At 48.9% G+C, this 21835-nt stretch overlaps 1 protein-coding gene across 5 annotated transcripts in view; it reads right to left on the bottom strand.

Annotated features, from left to right (window-relative positions):
• The window catches only part of LOC137439623 (uncharacterized), a 29089-nt gene extending 11916 nt beyond the window's left edge, over positions 1–17173 (bottom strand). The window contains exon 1 of one of the 5 annotated variants that reach the window (XM_068135557.2): positions 17015–17173. The gene's annotated coding sequence lies outside the window, so the exon portion shown is untranslated. Of the gene's footprint in view, positions 1–16175; positions 16408–17014 lie in introns of those variants that run through there. The other 4 variants (XM_068135555.2, XM_078768263.1, XM_068135559.2 and 1 more) reach the window with 4 other exon arrangements.
• Between the last annotated feature and the right edge of the window lie 4662 nt (positions 17174–21835).

Genomic DNA, 21835 nt, shown 5'->3' with positions numbered 1-21835 from the left:
ATTTGGGAAGTTAGACAATAATTTTGAGGGGTTAGACAACGGGATAAAAGAGGTGAGAAATGGGTTAATGGGGGTAGAAAACAGAATGGCTGCCCAGGAGAATCAGATAGAGGGAGTGAAAAATGGGTTAGAGGGGTTAGAAAACAGGATGGAAGGCAAATTGAGGGACATGAGGGACCAAGCGGAAAGGGAAGTTAACCAAATGGGGCAGCAGATAGAGGGGGTCAGAATGGGGGTAGAAACCAAACTGGATGCTCATAGGGAGGAAATGGAGCAGATGAGGGTGGCATCTGGGCAGGAGATGCAAGTGATGGGAGAGGAGATCAGAAGAGGTGTGAGTGAGGAGGTCGGAGGAGTGCGCGAGGAGGTGAGGCACTGTAAGGAGCGCATGGAGAAGGAGGTGAGAAAGGGGACTGTAAAGTTACAAGGGGGCATAGAGGACCTGACGCAGGAGGTGGAGCAGCTGACGGTGGGACAGACGGAGTTAGTGGAGCAGGTTCAAAGGAACACTGCGGTATTAGGAGGTTTAAAAGTGACACAGAAAGAACTAAAAGATGACTTGATAGCGACGAAGAGGGAATGTCAGATGGTACGTGAGGGACTGACAACGAGGTTGGACGAGGTGGTAGAGGTAATGGAGACGAAGGACCGGCAGGTGAGGACGCACCTGGAAACGGTCAAGGTAGCCTTAGAGGACGAGCTTGAGGAGACGTACCGGGGAATAAAAGAGGTGAAGCAGAAATTAGAAGAAGTGGAAGAAGGGATGAGCGAAATTAAGAAGCGACGGAGAGGGGATAAGAAGGAGATAAAAGAGGAGATAAAAGAATTGGTCCAAAGTCTGTGTTTGGATCGTGATGATGTGCTCATTAACCGGATGAGGGATTCGCAGGTGATGGAGGAGAAGCGAAGAGGAAGAGGACCCGGTGTAAGTGGTGACCAATATGGTCGTGCGTATGATGCGCCAGGGGATTTAAGAAGCTTGGGGGTCGAGATGGACCCGGGTGTTCGTGAGAGGCCGTTGGTGAAGTGTGCGACAGGTCTGGTGTGCGAAAAAGGAGGTGTGCAAGAAAGTCCGACTCTGGGGTGTGTGAGGAAAAAGTGCGTGCCAAGGAGTGAGGGTGCTGGCGAGAGTGAGTCGGTCGTAGCGCGTGTGCGAGGGGGCACATGGAAGCGCGGTGTGGTGAGTGTTACAGAGGGTGTGACGGGAGAGTGTGCGCGAGAAAGGTGTGTGACGGACAGGTGCATGAGGAAAGAGTGCGCTGTCAGAAGTAAGGAAGAGTGTCCACCTGTGGTGAGTGTTACAGAGGGTGTAACGGGAGAGTGTGCGCGAGAAAGGTGTGTGACGGACGGGTGCATGAGGAAAGAGTGCGCTGTCAGAAGTAAGGAAGAGTGTCCACCTGTGGTGAGTGTTACAGAGGGGGTAACGGGAGAGTGTGCGCGAGAAAGGTGTGTGACGGACAAGTGCATGGGGAAAGAGTGCGCTGTCAAGAGTAAGGGTGAGTGCGCTGGCAAGAATGGAGGTGAGAGTAGTGAGAGTGACAAGGAGAGTGAGTTGGTTGTGACAGGTGAGCGAGGATGTACACCTGGGATGGAAGGATGCACACCTGGAATGGTAGAGCGTGAGTGGGAATGCACGCTGGAGTTGGTGGTGAGGCACGTGGTTGGGTGTGTGAATGAGAGCACACCTGTGATTGTCACAGAGGAGGTGACCGAGGAGGGGGCGCGAAGAGGTGTGTTGGTGAGGTGTGCGACCAACGAATGTGTGCCAAAGTGTTCGGTGGTCAGGTGTGTGACCAAGGCTGTGAGTGGAATGAGGGTACCTGGGTGTGTAAGGAAAGGTACGAGGAGCATGGGCACGGCTGGATGTGTGAGCAAGGAACGGGCTGCGGGGTGTAAGCATCCAGGTGAAGCATCGACGTTAAACGGGTTAGCGGTTAGGTCGACTTTTAGCCGAATCGGGCCCTCGGTGCGTGCTGGGCCTCGCTTTAAACGGCCGCGTCCGTGCTCCACTAGGCGGAGCGGGCGGCTGGATAAGAAGGGTCATCATGGCGACCACTTTTTGTTGAGGCATTCCGGCAGGTCGAGATCGAGCCATTGGATGGCTCCACGCCGAGATGGTGCGTGGGATCTCGGCCCGGGTAAGCCCCCGTCCCTGCACCGAGTGCCGGACGCATCCAGCCGCTGGCACAGAACAACCCGCATTTATGGCTTGGCTTTACGAAGCCGGGCTTTGGACAGGAATTGGCGCACCGAGAGGCATTAGTGAGTAGACTGGGTGATGAGGTTAGTGTTTTGGACCCAAAATTAGAGAAAGGCGAAATTTGATGATTGGCAAAGGATTGGCAGTAGTGATTGGCAGATGATGGGTAGTGATTGGCAAATTTTTAATTTGTTGAAATTTGATGTGCAAAATTGGTAGTGAGCGATGGGCCCGGTGGGTAAGGGTGGCATCCTTGCCACCCTTCCCATATAATGGGGGCAAAGGAGCAATAGTTATGGGGTGTATGGCAGTGAAAACTAGCCCGGGTGGGTTAGGTTATATTGTTAGGGATCTACAGAATGACATTAGGTAACGTTAAGGTTAGTTAGTGACTGATACCTGTAGTGGGGACGCAGGTAGTTTAGTGTGGATGATAATGACGAGGGAGCGCCATAGTTTAAAGGGACGACTGGGAAGCGCAAGTTTCAGAAGGGAGTAGTTAGATGAGATGATGCTGTGTGAGGATTGAACAGGTGTGATTGCACAGGTGTGCAACTGGACAGGTGTGTGGAGCAGTGTGTGAGTAATGAGTGTTGTGGATCAGCGCGAATGCGCTTGGGGAGAGAAGGGTGCAGGTGGCACAAGGTGTGAGAGCACAGGTGTGCAAGTACAGGTGTGTGGAGAGAGTTGGAGTGAGTGGTACGGAGTGGTGTGCATGGTGCGAAGGTGTGGATGGGGGAAGAGTGGACCCCTTTCACGAGTACCCGGGGCGGGTAGTGTAAGTGTTAGGTAGAGGGTATAGGTAAATTGTGGTTGGATATTGGCATTTGTGGTGCGGTTGCAGAATGGTGTTGTGAATGGGTGCATTAGTGTTGTGGAAATGGCTGGGCGTGTAGCCTGTTAGTGTGTGTAGTTGGTTGGGCACTCCACCACTGTGAGGATGTCGGCCAGGTGAGGCCGCAGGTGGGCTCTGGGAGCCGGTAGTTGTGAGTGGGTGCCTGAGGATCCCGGGTGTGGATCGGGCAGCCCAGTGCCAGAGAGGGCACCGAGTGGGGAGAGCGCCAGAGGGCCTTCCCCAGGTAGTTAGGTTAGGGTAAGGAGCAGGTAAGCTCGGAGGCAACTGCAGTGGTGGGGGTGTGCAGGTGGGTAGACCCGCTGGGAGAGGTACACGCCACAGCCCAGAAATTGTGCGAGGGCACCGGGAGATGAATCGGGGGAGTGAGACCCCAAATTGAAAAGCACCACAGTTGGCCAATGGGAATTGGTTTTTAGAACCCATAGTGTAAGAGGGCCAATGGTTTGGCCGGAGAAAGACCCCGGGTAGTGTAAAGTTGTTAAAGTCATTTAGGAAATAGTTAGGATTGATGAACCTGTCGCACCATACGCAGCCACTTACCTGTGGTGATGATGATGACTCCACACCTGTGTTTTCCTTGTTCTGTGTGCAGGAAATGAGATTGCTGTGGATTTGTGAGACGCATCACGACGTGGATGAGACATTGGGGTGATTCCATCTCTCCCTCCTTAGGAGGGACTGATGATGAATTGGTAATGGCAAATTTTGATGTTCAGTTGGAGATGGCAAATTTTGATGAAAGTTGAAAATGGCAAATTTGATTGGTTAGGAGGGAGAGAAGACGAATTTGGTTTATGGGAGGAACGGGGAAGACAGTAGGGACGTTTGTTGATTTGTAAAGTAGATGTTTATGGGTAGTGTTGTGTTTTGTGGATACAGTAAGGGGTAAGGGAGGGGCCATGTAGGTTACCTGGTGGGGGGGGGGGGGCGTACGATAGGAACGTACCTGTCTCACCTGGTTCCCATGTGCCCCCAGTGTGCATCATCTTGTATTGCGTGCACTTTTGCGCCCTTACCACCTTACTCACTTGTCTTCTTCTTTTGTCTCCCACCTCCGAGGATCTGGCTTTGGGGTAGAGAGAGAGGAGAGAGAGGTGCTGGCTACGCAGTTGTGGGCCTGCACTTTCGCTGCTTGCTGCCTGGATCGATACACCATATGGACCGCAATGTTTGTGGCCACCCACAATGGACCGCAGTTCTTTTGCGGCCAAGCACCACCCATGGATGGACCTATGGGTCAACGTGGCACCTATGCCATACAAGGTGAACCACTAACAGTTGGCCCCCTGACGGTCACAATAGAGAAATGGACGCGGTTGGCGCCTTTCTTTATTTTTGAAAGAAGTAAGAAGGCCAAGTGCACCACACGAAGAGCAAGAGACACCTGCAGGGTTAGGGGTTGTTGAATTTATTTTTATTCATTGAACAATGGTGACTGCACCGGATGGTGCTGACTGTGTGATGGGGTGGTGCTTTTGATGCTGGGAAGGGGTGCTCTGCACATTATTAAAGGCCGTAGGCCACAGAGCACTCGTGGGTTGGTGTATCGATGCTGGCATGCGTGCTCTCTCTATGCATAACATCTGCATGTGTTCCTCCAAAAACAGGTCCTGGATCGTAGTGTAAATAGCAGCGTAGTCGTGTAAATAATGCTCCCTACCGGCTGTATGTTTAGTTTGCGAATTCTTTCCGCAATTCGGTTATCCTGTGGGTGTGTTTCTGTGAGGAGAAGGGTGCAACGTCGCAGGGGGACATATTTACTCATTTGTGAATATCTGTAAAACTGTCGCACTCAGGGTAGAGTTAATAGTAGAGGGAACTACATCTGAGTGCCACACTAAAATAGGTAAAAATTTATCGGGTCGGGACGCCCCGAGGGTAGAGAAGGGTGCAATGTTGCGAATATGGAATTTGGCCTCCATATCCGCTTGTAAATATTCCCCTATTTCCCCAATACTCCCCAACTATCCCCAATCCCCCATTCCCTAGTCCCATTGTCTGTAAACAACACTCTGTAGAACCGACCTTCCCCTCTTTCCTCCATTAAATGTCGTGCCCAGGTCCACCGCATCTCACGTAGACAACTTTCGGACATCTTGCTAGTTATTCTTAGTCTATGTCAGTTAAGGACTCGTTTCCATTAATTCTGACTCTTCGTTGCACCAGAATGTGATTATATGGCACCAGTAGTGAGTTTAGGACCTTCCCATACCTCCTCCCATCTTCTTCCCCAAACAACAACAACTACAACAACAGAGGGGCGCGGCGTGCGGGGAGTGTGCGTCCTCACACCGGCTCGGTTAGCCGCCATGACCATGCGCTCCACGGGGTTACCACGAAGGGGCTCCTTGTCAGCCCCTCGTCAAGGGCGGAGCCGGTAACCCCCCCGCACGCACCCAATGAGAAGCGACGTGCCGATTCCATCTGGGGCGGAGCTAACGAGCCGAGGGCGTGTCACTCCCCGCCGGATATACGCGGCGACTTACCGGATGTGAGGTCAGATGCGCCTGAACTACGGAGAGCAGAGGACGCCACCGCCACCCCCAGCGCGACGATACCTCCCCGCATCTTTGGACCGGACCGGACCGGGTCGATTCTGCCCTGAGCCCAGGTGCACCTGGAGCCATCGATTCTGCCTTTCCTTGCCATCAATCCCCGTGTGAGTCAGTTTTTGTCCCGTTTATCTGTCGTCTGTTGGGGTTAATATAAGAGTGTGTCTAAGTGCCTATCTTACTATGCTGTACCTCTCGTCTCTGTAGTCTAACCTTCCGCCATAATATAACCTCCTCCGGAGGTCTTGAGAACTGAACCCTTGGTGTCGTGTCATTTGAATCCCAGCCGTTGTGTCCTTTTCCTTCATTGATTTAGCATAGCGCGACTTAGTCAACGTTCGAGCATAATCGGGTAAACTGTGCAGACGTGGTCATACCAAACCGCTCGGTAAACTAACATCCACAACCGCGTCTGTAACAATATATATATATAATATATATATATATATAATATATATATACAGTATATATATATATATATAATTATATATATATATATATATATATATAGATATATATATAGATATATATATATTGTTGTGGAAATGAGAATTGTGTTTTTTTATTGTGGTAAAATGTCACCCTCCTTCCTCCAGTTGTTGTGTATAAAGGTCAAAGGGCGTCCCTTAGTTAGGTCATATACCATCACGTAGCCAAATCATAGATTTCCTCCTTGTTGGTAGTTATTTCCTTATTGTGTGTATTAGGTTAAGGCTATGTCGTCCATTAACTAATACTGCATTGCACCGAAGTGAAACAAGGTAGTATCCCCTTTCAATTTCCCCAGAACCTCCATGGATTCCCCCCCTTTCGTCAATTGCCAACTGCACTGGGCAGTTTGCTGCATTCGCCACTGCTGCCCTTTGGCTGGGGCTCGTTCGAATCGCCCCAAAACCTCCATTACGCACGCGGTCAAGTCGGAGAAGAAAGGCGTGTCTCCACCTCGTCATAGAGGGGAGGAGTGAGCCAGCCCCGAACAACCAACCAAGCACGAGGGGTTTGGCTTGAGAGGGCGGAGGAAGAGCGATCGGGGAGGTTCGTAAAGGTCAGAGGGTGGGGCTTATATAACCCGCGGGAGATGCCCCCACCTCAGATGAGTCCAGATTAGATACAGAAGATGAGTCCTGGGAAAGCACGCGACGTCCCCAAGGCGGCACGAAGAGACGATTAAGGTCAAGAGAGAGAGAGAGAACCCGTCACGCCAGACCCCCCACCAGCAGCTTTGGCTCGACCAGCAGCTTTGACTCGTTACCCCGCGGGAACCAGGATCGGTGGCGTCGGTGGCCGTCGACGTCCAGCCGACATCCCGTGCGGGATCAAGCTCCAGCCAGCTCCGTGCCTTCCTCCCCTTCTCTGCCGTCCCAAACCACTCCAGCCAATCCACCTTTCATTACCCATTCGTGTGAGTTTGTCTTTTGTTTGTTCTGTCCTGGATTAAGTAAGACTGCATAGGTAAGCTAAGGTGCAGTGTCCGCTTCTTCTTCTTCTGTTTTTATTTTATTATCCTTCCTCCTCCTTGGTTTCTTTTAATTGTGTAAATATTAGTAATAAATTACAGTCGTATTTCAAACCCTTTTTGTCTTCTTCTTCTTCACATCCGTCGTCTTTGTCTTTTCCCCATTGAATACCTGTGGCACGATTTGGCCAACGTTTAGGATCGGGTTAGTCTTTGTTAACGGTTCGTGCCGCGGCTGCCATCCGCTCGGCAAATTAACATCTTATCCGCGGTCGCGAACGAAGCTGCTCACCTGCCTCTGGAGGGAGCTTGTGCAGCTTCAGGGACCACGTCGGTCAGTCACAAACGAGGGGACTAATCCCCCCTCGAGAAGGGATCCGAGGCCGATGCTGGGTTCCGTAACATTTGGTGTCGGGAGCGAGATTCGGACCTGAAGCGCTTAGCGCGCTCAAATTACGAGTGGGCCGAAATTTTATTTTATAACATCTGAAATTTAAAATCGTGCCATGGATGGTCAAGGCGACAGGATGCCGGTGGGGGAACTAGAAGAGGGGTTAGGGGTAACCCAGGACCAGAGGGAAGAAATGGAGGAGAGAAATGATGATGTGGTTGAGGAGGTATCAGGCGCACAAAATGGCGCCCTCGCGCACGTGGTTGCAGAGGTACAAAATGGCGGCGCTGCAGTAGCCGCGCCCGCGGCGCAAGTGGGGGGGATAGACATGCAAGCCCTCATCGCGCAGCTGCGGGCCGCCGTGCAAATGGGGATAGAACAATTGGTACGAATTTAAAACAATATGGGAAATAATTTTAAGGGGTTGAAAAATAAATTTGAGGGGTTGGACAATAAATTTGAAGGGTTAGACAACGGGATAAAAGAGGTAAAGAATGGGTTAACGGGGCTAGAAGATAAGATGGAAGGCAAATTGCGGGAGATAGGGGAGCAATCCGCCCGGGAAATCAAACGGATGGGGAACCAGATAGAGGAGGTGAAAATCGGGTTGGAAGGTAAACTGGATGCTCAGAGGGATGAATTGGGACAGATGAGGGCGGCATCTACTAAAGAAATGGAGGAGATGGGGGAGGAAATAAGACGAGGTGTAAGCGAGGAGGTCTCGGGGGTACGCAAGGAGGTAAAGCGAGGTGAGAAGCGTATGGAGAAAGAGGTGAGAAATGGGACAGCCAAGTTACAAGGGGGCATAGAGGACCTGACACAGGGGGTGGAACAGCTGACAGTGGGACAAAGGGAGTTGAAGGATCAGGTACAAAAGAATACGGCTGTGATCGAGGGGTTAAAGGCGACACAAAAAGAACTCAAAAATGACTTAATAGCGACGAAGAGGCAGATGGTACGTGAGGGACTGACAACGAGGTTGGACGAGGTGACAGAGGCAATTGAGACAAAGGACCGGGAGGTGAGGACGCATATAGAAACGGTCAAGGTGGCCTTAGAGGACGAAATCGAGGAGACGCACCGGGAAATAAAAGAGGTGAAGCAAAAGTTAGAGGATGTGGAAGAGGGAGTGAGTGAAATCAAAAAGAGACGGAGGGAAACTAAGAGGGAGATAAAGGAGGAGGTGATGGAATATGTGCAAGGTCGGTGCTCAAATCGTGATGGTGTGCTTGCTAACCAAATAAAGAGTTTGCAGGTGGCGAAGGAGGTGCGACGACGAGGTACCGAGGTGAGTGGCGATGTACTCGGAAATGTTTATGGTGTGACGGGAGATTCAGTCGGCTTGGGGGTTGGTTTGGACCCGGGTGTTCGTGAGAGGCCGCTGGTAAAGTGTGCGACAGGTGCAGAGTGTGAAGGAGGAGGTGTGCGAGAATGTCCGACTATGGGGTGTGTGAGGAAAAAGTGCGTGCTGAGGAGTGAGTGTGCTGTCGAGAGTGAGTTGGTCGTAGCGCGTGTGCGAGGGGGCACATGGAAGCGCGGGATGAGGAGTGTTACAGAGGATGTAACGAGAGAGTGCACACCTGTGGTGAGTGTTACGGAGGGTGTAACGGGAGAGTGTGCGCAAGAGGATGCGCGAGAAAGGTGTGTAACAGAGGAGTGTATGGGTACAGAGTGCGCTGTCAAGAGTAAGGGTGAATGCGCGACCGAGTGTGGTGGTAAGAGTAGTAAGAGTGACACGGAGCGTGAGTTGGTGGTGGCAGGTGAGAGAGAATGTACACCTGGGATGGAAGGATGCACACCTGAGATGGTCGAGCGCGTGTGGGAATGCACACTTGAGTTAGTCGTCAAGCACGTGATTGGGTGTGCAAGTGAGTGCACACCCATGGTTGTCACAGAGGAGGTGACCGAGGAGGGGGCGTGAAGAGGTGTGTTGGTGAGGTGTACGAACGACGAGTGTGTGCCAAGATGTGCGGTGGTCAGGTGTGTGACAAAGTCTGTGAGCGGAATGTGTGTCCCTGGGTGTAAGAGAAGGTGCAATGACGAGGAGTATGGGAACGGCTGGATGTATGAGCAAGGAACGGAACGCGGGGTGTGAGCATGCAAGTGGAGCATCGACGCTAAACGGGTTAGCGATTAGATCGACGTTTAGCCGAAGCGGGCCCTCGGTGCGTGCCGGGCAGCTTCGTGTGCCGCGGGAACCAGCGGGGATCGTAACCGCGGCGGTTTGGAAAGAACCGCCGTACGCGATCCACGCCGGGCCGCGCTCTGAACGGCCGCGTCCGTGCTCCGCTAGGCGGAACGGGCGGCCCGGTAAGAAGGGTCGTCATGGCGACCCCTTTTTGTTGCGGCGTTCCGGCAGGGCGAGATCGGGCCATTGGACGGCTCCGTGCCGAGATGGTGCGTGGGATCTCGGCCCGGGTAAGCCCCCTACCCTGCACCGAATGCCGGACGAATCCAACCGCCGGCACCAAACAACCCGCATGCATTGCTCGGCCGAGCTTCGGAAATGAATTGGCGCACCGAGAGACTCAAGTGAGTAGACGTGTGATGATGGTAGTGTTTTGGACCCGAAATTGAAAAGCAAAATTTGATGATTGGCAAAGGATTGGCAGATTGATGATTGGTAGAGTGATTGGCAAATTTTTGATTGGCTGGAATTTGGTGAGCAAAATTTATAGTGAGAGATACCCGATGTGATGGGATGGCAACTCTGTCATCCCTCACAACGGGGGCAAAGGAGCACTAGTTTATGGGGTTTATGGCAGTGAAAACTAGCCCGGGAGGGTTAGGATATAGTGTGTAGGGATCTAGAGAAGATGACCATAGGTAACGGTAAGGTTAGGTAGTGACAATGATACCTGTAGTGGGGACGCAGGTAGATTAGTTTGGATTATAATGACGAGGGAGCGCAATAGTTTAAAGGGGCGACTGGGAAGCGCGAGTTTTAGCAGGGCAACAGGTAGGTCAGATGATGCCGTGTGTGTAAAAAGGTATTCAGAAGTGTATTGTGAGAAGGTGATTGTGAATTGCATTGAGCGTGGAAGTGTATGGAGCAGTGAGTGAGGAACAAGTGAGATTGCACAGGTGTGCAACTGAACAGGTGTATGGAGCAATGTATGAGTGAGTGATGGTGATGTGTGTTGTGTTGACCAAATGGTCCAGGAAGGAAGGAGGGTGCAGGTGGCACCAGGTGAGATTGCACAGGTGTGCAACTGCAGGTGTATGGAGAATGGTTGTGTGGAATACATGGACTGTGGAATATATGGAGTATAGAATGGATGGTCGTGGAGTGAGTATGGTGGAAACTGTGGAGTGGAGTGGATGGTGCGAAGGGGTGGATGGGGGAAAGGAGGATGGACCCCAATCACGAATACCCGGGGAGGGTAGTTTAAGAGTTAGGTAGAGGGTACAGGTAAATTGTGGTTGGATATTGGCATCTGTGGTGCGTGGTGGAAGAATGATAGTTGAATGGGTGCATTAGTGTTGTGGAAATGGCTGGGCGTGTAGCCTGTTAGTATGTGTAGTTGATTGAGCACTCCACCACTGTGAGGATGTCGGCCAGGTGAGGCCGCAGGTGGGCTCTGGGAGCCGGTAGAGTTGTGGATGGGGCCCGAGGCTCCGGAGAACGGACCCGGGTAGCCCAGTGCCAGAGGGCACCGAGGGGTGACAGAGCCAGGAGGGGCCTTCCCCAGTTAGATAGGTTAGGGTGAGGAGCAGGTAAGCTCGGAGGCAACTACAGTGGTGGAAGTGTGCAGGTGGGTAGACCTGCTGGGAGAGCTGCACGACCCAGCCCGGAAATTGTGCGAAGGCACAGGGAGTTGAATCGGGGGAGTGAGACCCCAAATTGAGAAGCACCACAGTTTGGTCAATGGGAATTTGGTTCTTAAAACCGCATAGAGTAAGATTGCCAATGGATTGGCAGGGAAGACCCCGGGTAGTGTAAAGTGTGTTAAAGTCATTTAGGAAGTAGTTAGGTTTGAAATCTCCTTGCACCATCTACATCCACTCACCTGAGGTGACAAAGCTCCACACCATGCCAGGTTTGATTATTTTTTATTGTGCAAATGTTTGGAATGTGAGACGCATCATGACGTGGGTGTGACATTGTGCTTTGTTGTTCCATCTCTTCCTCCTTATGAGGATTGATGATGAATTGGGTGATGGCAAATTTTGGATTAGTGGGAGTAAAGACGAATTTGGTGTGGGGGAAATATGGGGAAGACGTGACGATAGCGACAGATTTGTAAGGTGGAGTGTAATGTGTAGATTGTTGTAAATATGGGGTAAGGGCAAGGGTAGAGTAGGTGACAGGGGGGGGTGACGTACGGTAGGGACGAGCTTTTCTCCGCTCCGTCTCCAAACGCACCTCGCCTTGCATTGCCTTGTTTGACGTGTACCCTTGTGACCTTACCCCTCGCTCACCTGTCTTTTCCCCCCCCCCCCTTGTCTCCCACACAAGGACTGTGCGCCACTGGGCGCCGAGGGGAGCGTGCGGGAGTCCGCCATTGTGCGCCCGAAACTCCCGGAACCAGCTGTCTGCATCGATGCACCACCTTATGGACCACATGTCTGTGGCTGAGCACCACTTCTGGACCCCATGGGTTGGGGCAAGGCCCCTCTGCTGGAACCGGCCATGAAGGCCCGAGATCTTGCTGGCGGACCTTGGTCACAGGGCACCTATGCCCCACAGGTGATCCACCCCTAGTCGGCCCTGTGGGCCATAAATAAAAGCAATGGACACGTTTGGTGCACTTTTATTATGTCCAAATAGGCCGCCAGCAAAGAAGATGACAACAACTGGAAGAACCATAGCCAGCAGAGGGAGCCGAAGAGGAAGACCAGCACCAGGGGTTTGTTCATTTTTATTGAACTGCAATGACTGTGCACCGATTGGTGCTTGATGGTGTTTTGGTGCGCTTTTGGGTGCTTCAAGGTGCGTCGATGCAGGGCAGACTGTCTCCCCCCAAAAGAACAATCACAGGTCCTGGGTTGCGTATTGTAAATAAAAGTAGCGTCAACTGTAAATAATACTCCCCCACCGCAAATGTATAGTTTGAAGACCATTCCGCAATTCGGTTAGCTGTAGGCGTGAGTCTGTTAGGTAGGGTGCAATGGAGCAGCGGGACATATTTATTTATGTTTTAAAACTGTCACACTCAGGGTCAGGTTAAATGTAGAGGGAACTACACCTACGTGCCACACTAAAAGTAAAGTAATTGGCCCGGGCCGTGCCTAAGAGGAGGAGGGTGCAGTGTTGTGGATATGAGAATTGTGTTTTTTTATTGTGGTAAAATGTCACCCTCCTTCCTCCAGTTGTTGTGTATAAAGGTCAAAGGGCGTCCCTTAGTTAGGTCATATACCATCACGTAGCCAAATCATAGATTTCCTCCTTGTTGGTAGTTATTTCCTTATTGTGTGTATTAGGTTAAGGCTATGTCGTCCATTAACTAATACTGCATTGCACCGAAGTGAAACAAGGTAGTATCCCCTTTCAATTTCCCCAGAACCTCCATGGATTCCCCCCCTTTCATCAATTGCCAACTGCACTGTGCGGTTTGCTGCATTCGCCACTGCTGCCCTTTGGCTGGGGCTCGTTCGAATCGCCCCAAAACCTCCATTACGCACGCGGTCAAGTCGGAGAAGAAAGGCGTGTCTCCACCTCGTCATAGAGGGGAGGAGTGAGCCAGCCCCGAACAACCAACCAAGCACGAGGGGTTTGGCTTGAGAGGGCGGAGGAAGAGCTATCGGGGAGGTTCGTAAAGGTTAGAGGGTGGGGCTTATATAACCCGCGGGAGACGCCCCCACCTCAGATGAGTCCAGATGAGATACAGAAGATGAGTCCTGGGAAAGCACGCGACGTCCCCACGGTGGCACGAAGAGACGATTAAGGTCGAGAGAGAGAGAGAGAGAGAGAGAGAACCCGTCACGCCAGACCCCCCACCAGCAGCTTTGGCTCGACCAGCAGCTTTGACTCGTTACCCCGCGGGAACCAGGATCGGTGGCATCGGTGGCCGTCGAGGTCCAGCCGACGTCCCGTGCGGGATCAAGCTCCAGCCAGCTCCGTGCCTTCCTCCCCTTCTCTGCCGTCCCAAACCACTCCAGCCAATCCACCTTTCATTCCCCATTCGTGTGAGTCTGTCTTTTGTTTGTTCTGTCCTGGGTTAAGTAAGACTGCGTAGGTAAGCTAAGGTGCACTGTGTCCGCTTCTTCTTCTTCTGTTTTTATTTTATTATCCTTCCTCCTCCTTGGTTTCTTTTAATTGTGTAAATATTAGTAATAAATTATAGTCGTATTTCAAACCCTTTTTGTCTTCTTCTTCTTCACATCCGTCGTCTTTGTCTTTTCCCCATTGAATACCTGTGGCACGATTTGGCCAACGTTCAGGATCGGGTTAGTCTTTGTTAACGGTTCGCGCCGCGGCTGCCATCCGCTCGGCAAATTAACATCTTATCCGCGGTCGCGAACGAAGCTGCTCACCTGCCTCTGGAGGGAGCTTGTGCAGCTTCAGGGACCACGTCGGTCAGTCACAAACGAGGGGACTAATCCCCCCTCGAGAAGGGATCCGAGGCCGACGCTGGGTTCCGTAACAATATATTAATAGTATAAAGCCCATCAAAAATGACGGGTTGGAACAGTCTTTGACGGTATAGCCACATGAGCATGCCAAAGTCTGAAGTCTGGGCCTAGTGTCAGATGTGCTTCTGTCATCTGTATTTATTAGACATCATACAGACGTAAATGAACACTCGTTTATACTCTTTAGCGTATTGCACATCACGTGCAGCAAATTTCACCTCCCTGTGCCTTGTTTTTATTGTGATTACAAAAATACTGCTTCTGTACACGTGCAATACTGTTTAGCCTGGTGTTGGCTTAGCGGTTAGGGTGCCGGCTTGGGATCCTGGGTTCGAATCCCGATCGATCGCTGAATTAACGCCAGGGGGGTTGACTCAGCCTGTCATCCTTCCGAGGTCGGCAAATTGAGTACCAGCTTGCTGTGAATCACGGTGTGTACCCCAGTTTAGAATAGGTACACAGTATCCCTGCGCATAGTAAGAGGTGACCAAGGGTTGGCGTCAGGAAGGGCATCCGGCCATAAAAAACATTGCCTCAAACAGGGAACCATGATTGTCATGGGGCCCGCAAGGCCAACCCCCGCTCTAGCGGGGAAAATGGCCTTTAAAACGATCATTCATTCATTTATTTGTACACCAACCTTGAGGCTCAGTTTGAAAGCCACAGTCTACAATTCCAATTTAAGAGGCATAATTACTCTTCTTTTGGGTCTTCTGAGTCCTTGGGGTCTTTTGTGTCCTCTGGGTCATTTTGGTCCTCAGTGTATTTTGGGTCTTCTGGTTCATCGGCGCCTTTAGGCTCATTTGAGTCATTTGAGTATTTTGGGTCCTCAATCTGGATCTTTGGGGTATTTTGGGTTTTAGGGGTAATTTGGGTCTTTGGGGTCCTCATGGCCTTTGGCGCCTTTTTGGGTCTTCGGGATATTTTGGGTCTTGGGGTCTTTTGAGTCTTTTGGTTCTTTTCAATCCTTTCAGTAACCGGGATCTTTTGGGTCTTCAGGGTCTTTTCGGTCTTTGGAGTCTTTTGGGTCTTCAGGGTAGTTCGGGTGTTTGGGGCCCATTGGGTCTTTTCAGTCTTTTAGGTATTTGGGGTATTTTGTGTCTTTGGGGTATTTTGGGTCTTCAGAGCCCTTGGGTGTCTTCTGGGTCCTTGGGGTCTTAATGCTCTTTGGGGTCTTTCTTTGTGATATTTTGGGTCTAAAGGGTCTTTTGGATCTTCAGGGTATTTTGGGTCTTCAGAGTCCTTGGGGGTCTTCTGCATCCTTTGGGGTCTTTTGGGTCATATGGGTCTTCAGGGTCTTTGGAGTCCATTGGGTCTTCAGGGTCTTTTCAGTCTTTTGGGTCTTCAGGGTATTTTGGGTCTTCAGGGTATGTTGGGTGTTTGGGGTCCATTGGGTCTTCAGGGTCTTTGGGGTATTTTTGATCTTCAGAGTCCTTGGGGTCTTTTGGGTCCTCATGGTTGTTTGGGTCTTTTGGATCCTCAGGCTCTTTTGGGTCTTTGGGGTCCATTGGGTTTCAGGGTCTTTTCAGTCTTTTGGGTCTTCAGAGTCCTTGGCGTCTTCAAGGTCTTCGGGGTATTTTGGATGTTTGGGGTCCATTGGGTTTTTTCGGTCTTTGGGGGTAGTTTGGATCTTCAGATTCCTTGGGTGTCTTCTGAGTCAGTGGGCTCTTTTGGGTCCTCTTTGTGATTTGGGTCTTTTGGATCCTTGGGGTCTTTGGGGTCCATTGGTTCTTCAGGGTCTTTTAAGTTATTTGGGTCTTTGGGGTCTTTTGGATATGTCGGGTCTTCAGAGTCCCTGACGTCTTCTGGGTCCTTGGGGTCTTCATTGTCTTTTGTGTCTATAACAGTCTACAGGGTATTTTGGGTCTTCGGGTATTTTAGGTGTTTGGGATCCATTGGGTCTTCTGGATCCTTTGGGTCCTCAGTCTTTTAACCGGTGGACACACAGTCGTGTTCAAAGATTGCCCATTAAACCCCTCCGAAAGCGCTACTCAAAGCCTTTAGAACCTACCCTAATATGAAGACACACACACACACACACACACACACACACACACACACACACACACACACACACACACACACACACACACACACACACACACACACACACACACACACACACACACACGTTCAAAACACACCTGGTCACAAGTGTGCCACACTGACCGGGTCCTCAGTCGAGGTCCTCAGCATCATCCCGTTTCGGCCCTTCAACCTCGATACGGTCAGCTAAGGTGGGCCAGCAGGGGCACGTACACATCCACATGCAGCAACTGCACCTGGATGCGTACATACCCCCACCTCCAGCCAGTGCGAACGCAGACTACTACTACTACTACTACTACAACTACAACTACAACTATAACTATAACAACAACAACAACACCTCCGCATCCAGAATCCACAGCACCAAACAAACATGGTGGAACACTCAAACACCCACCTTTGTACCCTTCACCACTCACCAACAAAACACACCAGATCATTCATACACACATACACACCCATACACATATACACACACAACACCAACCAACCAACCACCTACCCTTACAACATACACCACTCAACATACAAAAACACACACTCATGCAAAAATTAATTCATGCAAAAACACACACCCTCACCCACTCACTCATATACACAAAATAAGAAATAATAATAGTAACAAAAAAAAAAAAAAACCACACACAACCAACCTACACCGTTCGACGTGCCTCCATAAACTTGCTCCATATCCAAAATGAGCCTTTCAAATTCAAGGCAACCTGGGCCACCTTGTCACACATCCTCCTTCTTTCTGTCCCACACACTCCCAGCCTAGCAAAATCCAAAATGTGTGTATATGTGTATATATATATATATATATATATATATATATATATATATATATATATATATATATATATATATATATATATATATATATATATATATATATATACACACACCTCATTCACCCCCGTGTACACACACATACCTCATGGAAGCCGCGGAGGCCAAACCGGAACTTTTTTTTTTTTTCTATTTTATTTTTCCAAATCGTGCCACTGCGTGATGCAAATAATCTTTCTTTAAAAATAAAATAATAAATAAGGAAGGAAAAAGCACGAAGACCGATAAACAACGTGATTTGTATAAAGAGTAAGAAGGTAAAAGGTTCAACAAAATCTCGTCAGAGTGATACATTTAAATTGGCCAACGACACCACCATGGCCGTTGATGCACAGGATAGTACTTCCAACCATCTTCGTTCGTCAAAACAACACCGAAATATAAATTAATTAATCAAAGTTACTTTGTCTTGCTCGTCTGGTCTATAATTTATTCGACAAAATAATTTGGAGCAACTTTGTTGAAGGACAGTTTAAAACGTATTTGGTGATTTTATGTAGACGACTATGTCAGCCTACGTATTGGGCGGAAACTGAGAAAAACTATAAGTATAACGCAACGGTACTAGGTAGAGAGCATACCTCCGCCAGGTGGAACAGTTTACGTTTTGCATTCTACTGATAGGCTGGATCTGGATTCGGACCCGAACCAGAATCTAATCAGCTTGTTCTTGTCACCTGACCAACTCATTCGCCTAGTTTTCTCATAATCCGTTCAAAACTTTTTGAATCGTGCATCGGCGCCCGCGGAACTACGTAACTTCCGGTTAGTGCACCCTGCGCGACAAGTCACGTGATTGGATACGTTGAAAACAAACCACAAAGGGGCACGTGTTACAGCTTACTTCCGGTAGTCTCGCCCTCACCTATTGCACGATACTTGTGAAATCCAAGTAAACGATAGTTGTCATGGAAACAGCAATTTGTTGATTTGGAAAATTTAACCTTTAAAGTGTTTTCCATGATGGAATTAGTCAGGTTCACTCTGTCAATAAATTATATTTCGTTCAAAATCATGGTAGATTAGCAAACCTATACATTTTTGGAAAGGTTATAGCATAAGGAAACTAAAAATCAATGTTTACATTTGGAGAGATACTTGTATGGCGGCCATTTTGGATTTTCAAAATGGCCACTGTAAAATACATATTTTGTTCTATTTCTGCCTCTAATTACCCTAAAAACTTTTAAAATATACTAAACCTATATTTTCAGGGACAAGGAATCCAATGAAAGTATCAAATTAGTGCTATGGGGAATGGTAAGACACGAATCAAAGGTTCTGAATTGCAAAATACTGTCTTTATATTCGCGATAAGTTGCATAATCAAATACATGTTATCATTTTGTACAGGCAGTTAATAACATCAAAATGTGTCACAATAATTCATATCACCAAACATACACAGGCAGTCAGCAAAATCATATATACACATGCGGTCAGTATAACTTCACATCTACACAGGCAGTCAATGACAAAATATACACAGGCAGTCAATGGCATCAAACATACACGATTACAGAATATGCCATTTAGAGTTCGTCATCACTGTCCAGTGTGTCGTATCCGACAATATAGTCCGCATCGTTTTCACAGTCCGTTCCACACAAGCAAAGGTCGGTCAAATTGATTGGCAAATCGAATTGGTCGAATGGTCGATCGAAACGTTTGGTCGAATGGTCGAATTGGTCGAATGGAATTGGTCGAATGGTCGATCGAAACGATTGGTCGAATGGTCGAATTGGTCGAATGGAATTGGTCGATTGGTCGAATGGTCGAATTGGTCGAATCGAATTGGTCGGAATTGGCAAATGTAAACATTGATTTTCAGATTTTCCATGTAATAACGTTTCCAAAAATGTATAGGTTTGCTAATCCACCATGATTTTGAACGGAAAAAACATAGTGAACCTGACTAAATAGTGTGCCCAACAAATGTGGTTGATATATATTTTCTAATTGCTGCCTAATAAGTGTTTTACATGTTTTGGATGGCATTGACCTTGCCTGACTAATTTAGACTAGATTCTCGACACGTATACTACACATGTGTACGAATAAGGGTGTAAGTTTCAATCTGATATGTTGAAAAATTCCTGAGGTTTGACAATAATAAAATCACAGAAAACCCATTTGATTATAATGGGGTCTTTTATCTAATGATTGTTGTCATGGTCTTTTCTCTGTGCCACATGTGACTTTTCTCTTTGCCACGTGGGACTCTTCTGCTTGCCACGTGGGGCTCTTCTCCTTGCCATGTGGGGCTTTTCCCCTTGCCACTTGAGGCTCTTCTCCTTGCCACGTGGGGCTTTTCTCCTTTCCACTTGGGGCTCTTCTCCTTGCCACGTGGGGCTCTTCTCCTTGCCACGTGGGGCTTTTCTCCTTGCCCCGTGGGGCTTTTCTCCTTGCCCCGTGGAGCTCTTCTCCTTGCCACTTGGGGCTCTTCTCCTTGCCACGTGGGGCTCTTCTCCTTGCCACTTGGGGCTTTTCTCCTTGCCCCGTGGGGCTCTTCTCCTTGCCACGTGGGGCTCTTCTCCTTGCCACTTGGGGCTCTTCTCCTTGTCACGTGGGGCTTTTCTCCTTACCACTTGGGGCTCTTCTCCTTGTCACTTGGGGCTCTTCTCCTTGCCACGTGGGGCTCTTCTCCTTGCCACGTGGGGCTTTTCTCCTTGCCCCGTGGGGCTTTTCTCCTTGCCACGTGGGGCTTTTCTCCTTGCCACGTGGGGCTTTTCTCCTTGCCCCGTGGGCTTTTCTCCTTGCTACGTGGGGCTTTTCTCCTTGCCACGTGGGGCTTTTCTCCTTGCCACGTGGGGCTTTTCTCTTTGCCATGTGGGACCTTTTTATTTTATGTATGTTGTATTGTGTTGTACGTGCATATACGTATGTATGTTGCATATGTGTAATGTATGTGTGTATATCAGTCTATGTGTGTGTGTGTGTGTGTGTGTGTGTGTGTGTGTGTGTGTGTGTGTGTTTATCAGTAAATGTGTAAATGTATGTGTGTATACTGTGTGTGTACATGTAGGTGTGTCTATTAGTATATGTGTATATGTCAAGTATGTGTGTATACAGGGTGTTTCAAAAAGATTGATACAAATTTGACTTCCTGCTATTTCTTTATTTTTTGACCTGTACCGTTTTCCTTTTCATGGTTTGGTGGTGTTACTGTGATATTTGTTCCCTGAGATTTCTACCTCCGTAGCTCAACTATGTCATTGACATTGGAACAGAAGACAAAAGTGGTGGCTCTGTAGTATGAGACTAAATCATATGTAGACACATGCCAGCGGTTCTGCTGGGAATATGACCTTGCAACACGCGATGGACCAACAAATTGTGCCATTCAACGTATTGTGAAACATTTTGAGCACAAGAGTAGAGTGCACAACCAGAGCAAGGGCAACAGTGGCCGGCCAGCATCAGTAACCAAGAGCCAAGCAAACATCGACGCCGTACGGGATTCTGCAGTGGAGAGTCGCAGGAAGTCCCACCGCCGGCGCTCCCAGGAGCTGAGCATCAAACCAACATCAGTCTGGCGTATCCTCACTAAGCAACTGAAGCCTTTCCCATACATCATCTTTATTAGGCATAAACCGAGTCAGGATGACATGAGAATGAGACTTGATTTGTGCAATTGACTCAGTGACAGGATGGAGCGGTACCCAAACCAGATCAACCTGATGTTGTTCAGTGATGAATCCCATTTCCACTTGACCGGTGCCATCAACAACCACAACAACATTTTCTGGGGGGCAGAACCACCTGAGACCTACAGGAAAGTCGGACAGAACTTTGGAGTCAGGAGCAATGTCTGTCTGAACCATGGAGGAGCACACATCGAGAGCGTCAATGACAAGGATTTTGCGTAAACGCCAATTTCAGACCCTGGGCTCTCACTAACTCCAGCAGTGACTTATGGCGCTTTTCCATTGCACAGTACGGCACAGTTCGGTACGGCACGGTAATCCCTGTGTCGTTTTTCCATCGCACAACAGAACCGTGAAAATAGGCGGAGTTATCTGAAGTGAAGAAAAAAAAAAGGCGACCGCTGTGGTGACGTATTTACCTCCGTCACCAAAGGTGGCTGGAGGTTATGTTTTCACCCCTGTCTGTTTGTTTATCCGTTTGACGATTGACTGCAATATCAACCAGTGATAGAAAACACCACGTCATAAGCTTTCAGGAAATGTTTCGTTCATGTTCCTGAGGTTTGTTTCTTTGTAAATAAACGTTTAAAGTTGTATCACTCTTTTTGAAACACCCTGTATATCAGTGTGTGTGTGTGTGTGTGTGTGTGTGTGTGTGTGTGTGTGTGTGTGTGTGTGTGTGTGTGTGTGTGTGTGTGTGTGTGTGTTTGTGTGTGCATATGTGTATATGTGTATATATGTGTGTGTGTGTGCATATGTGTATATGTGTATATGTGTGTGTGTGTGTGTGCATATGTGTATATGTGTGTGTGTGTGTGTGTGTGTGTGTGTGTGTGTGTGTGTGTGTGTGTGTGTGTGTGTGCATGTGTATATGTGTATGTGTGTGTATATATGTGTATATATGTGTGTGTATGTGTGTGTGTGTGTGTGTGTGTGTGTGTGTGTGTGTGTGTGTGTGCGTGTGTGTATATGTGTATATGTGTATGTGTGTATATGTGTATATGTGTATGTGTGTGCATATGTGTGTCCAAAAAAGGTTCCAATGTTTCAAATTATTGGTGTTTTTATCATACAGTGTTTAAGAAACTGCTTTCATTGGAAAGAGTAACTCAAAAACAGGTATTGAAATCAGGAAATTTGCTTCAAAAACATCTTAAAATGATAAAATCGGAATGTTTGCTGAGTCGAGAGACGCTCCGCCCCCTTTTCCCCACACCTCTCCCCTCCTAACCTTTTTTAAGCACCTCCCCCGTCACCAT

Source organism: Myxine glutinosa, chromosome 14 (assembly GCF_964187855.1).
Source record: "Myxine glutinosa chromosome 14, kmMyxGlut1.1, whole genome shotgun sequence".
NCBI lineage: Eukaryota > Metazoa > Chordata > Myxini > Myxiniformes > Myxinidae > Myxine > Myxine glutinosa.
Note: the sequence above shows the minus strand (reverse complement) of the source record. Positions and strands in the feature narration are given on the sequence as shown.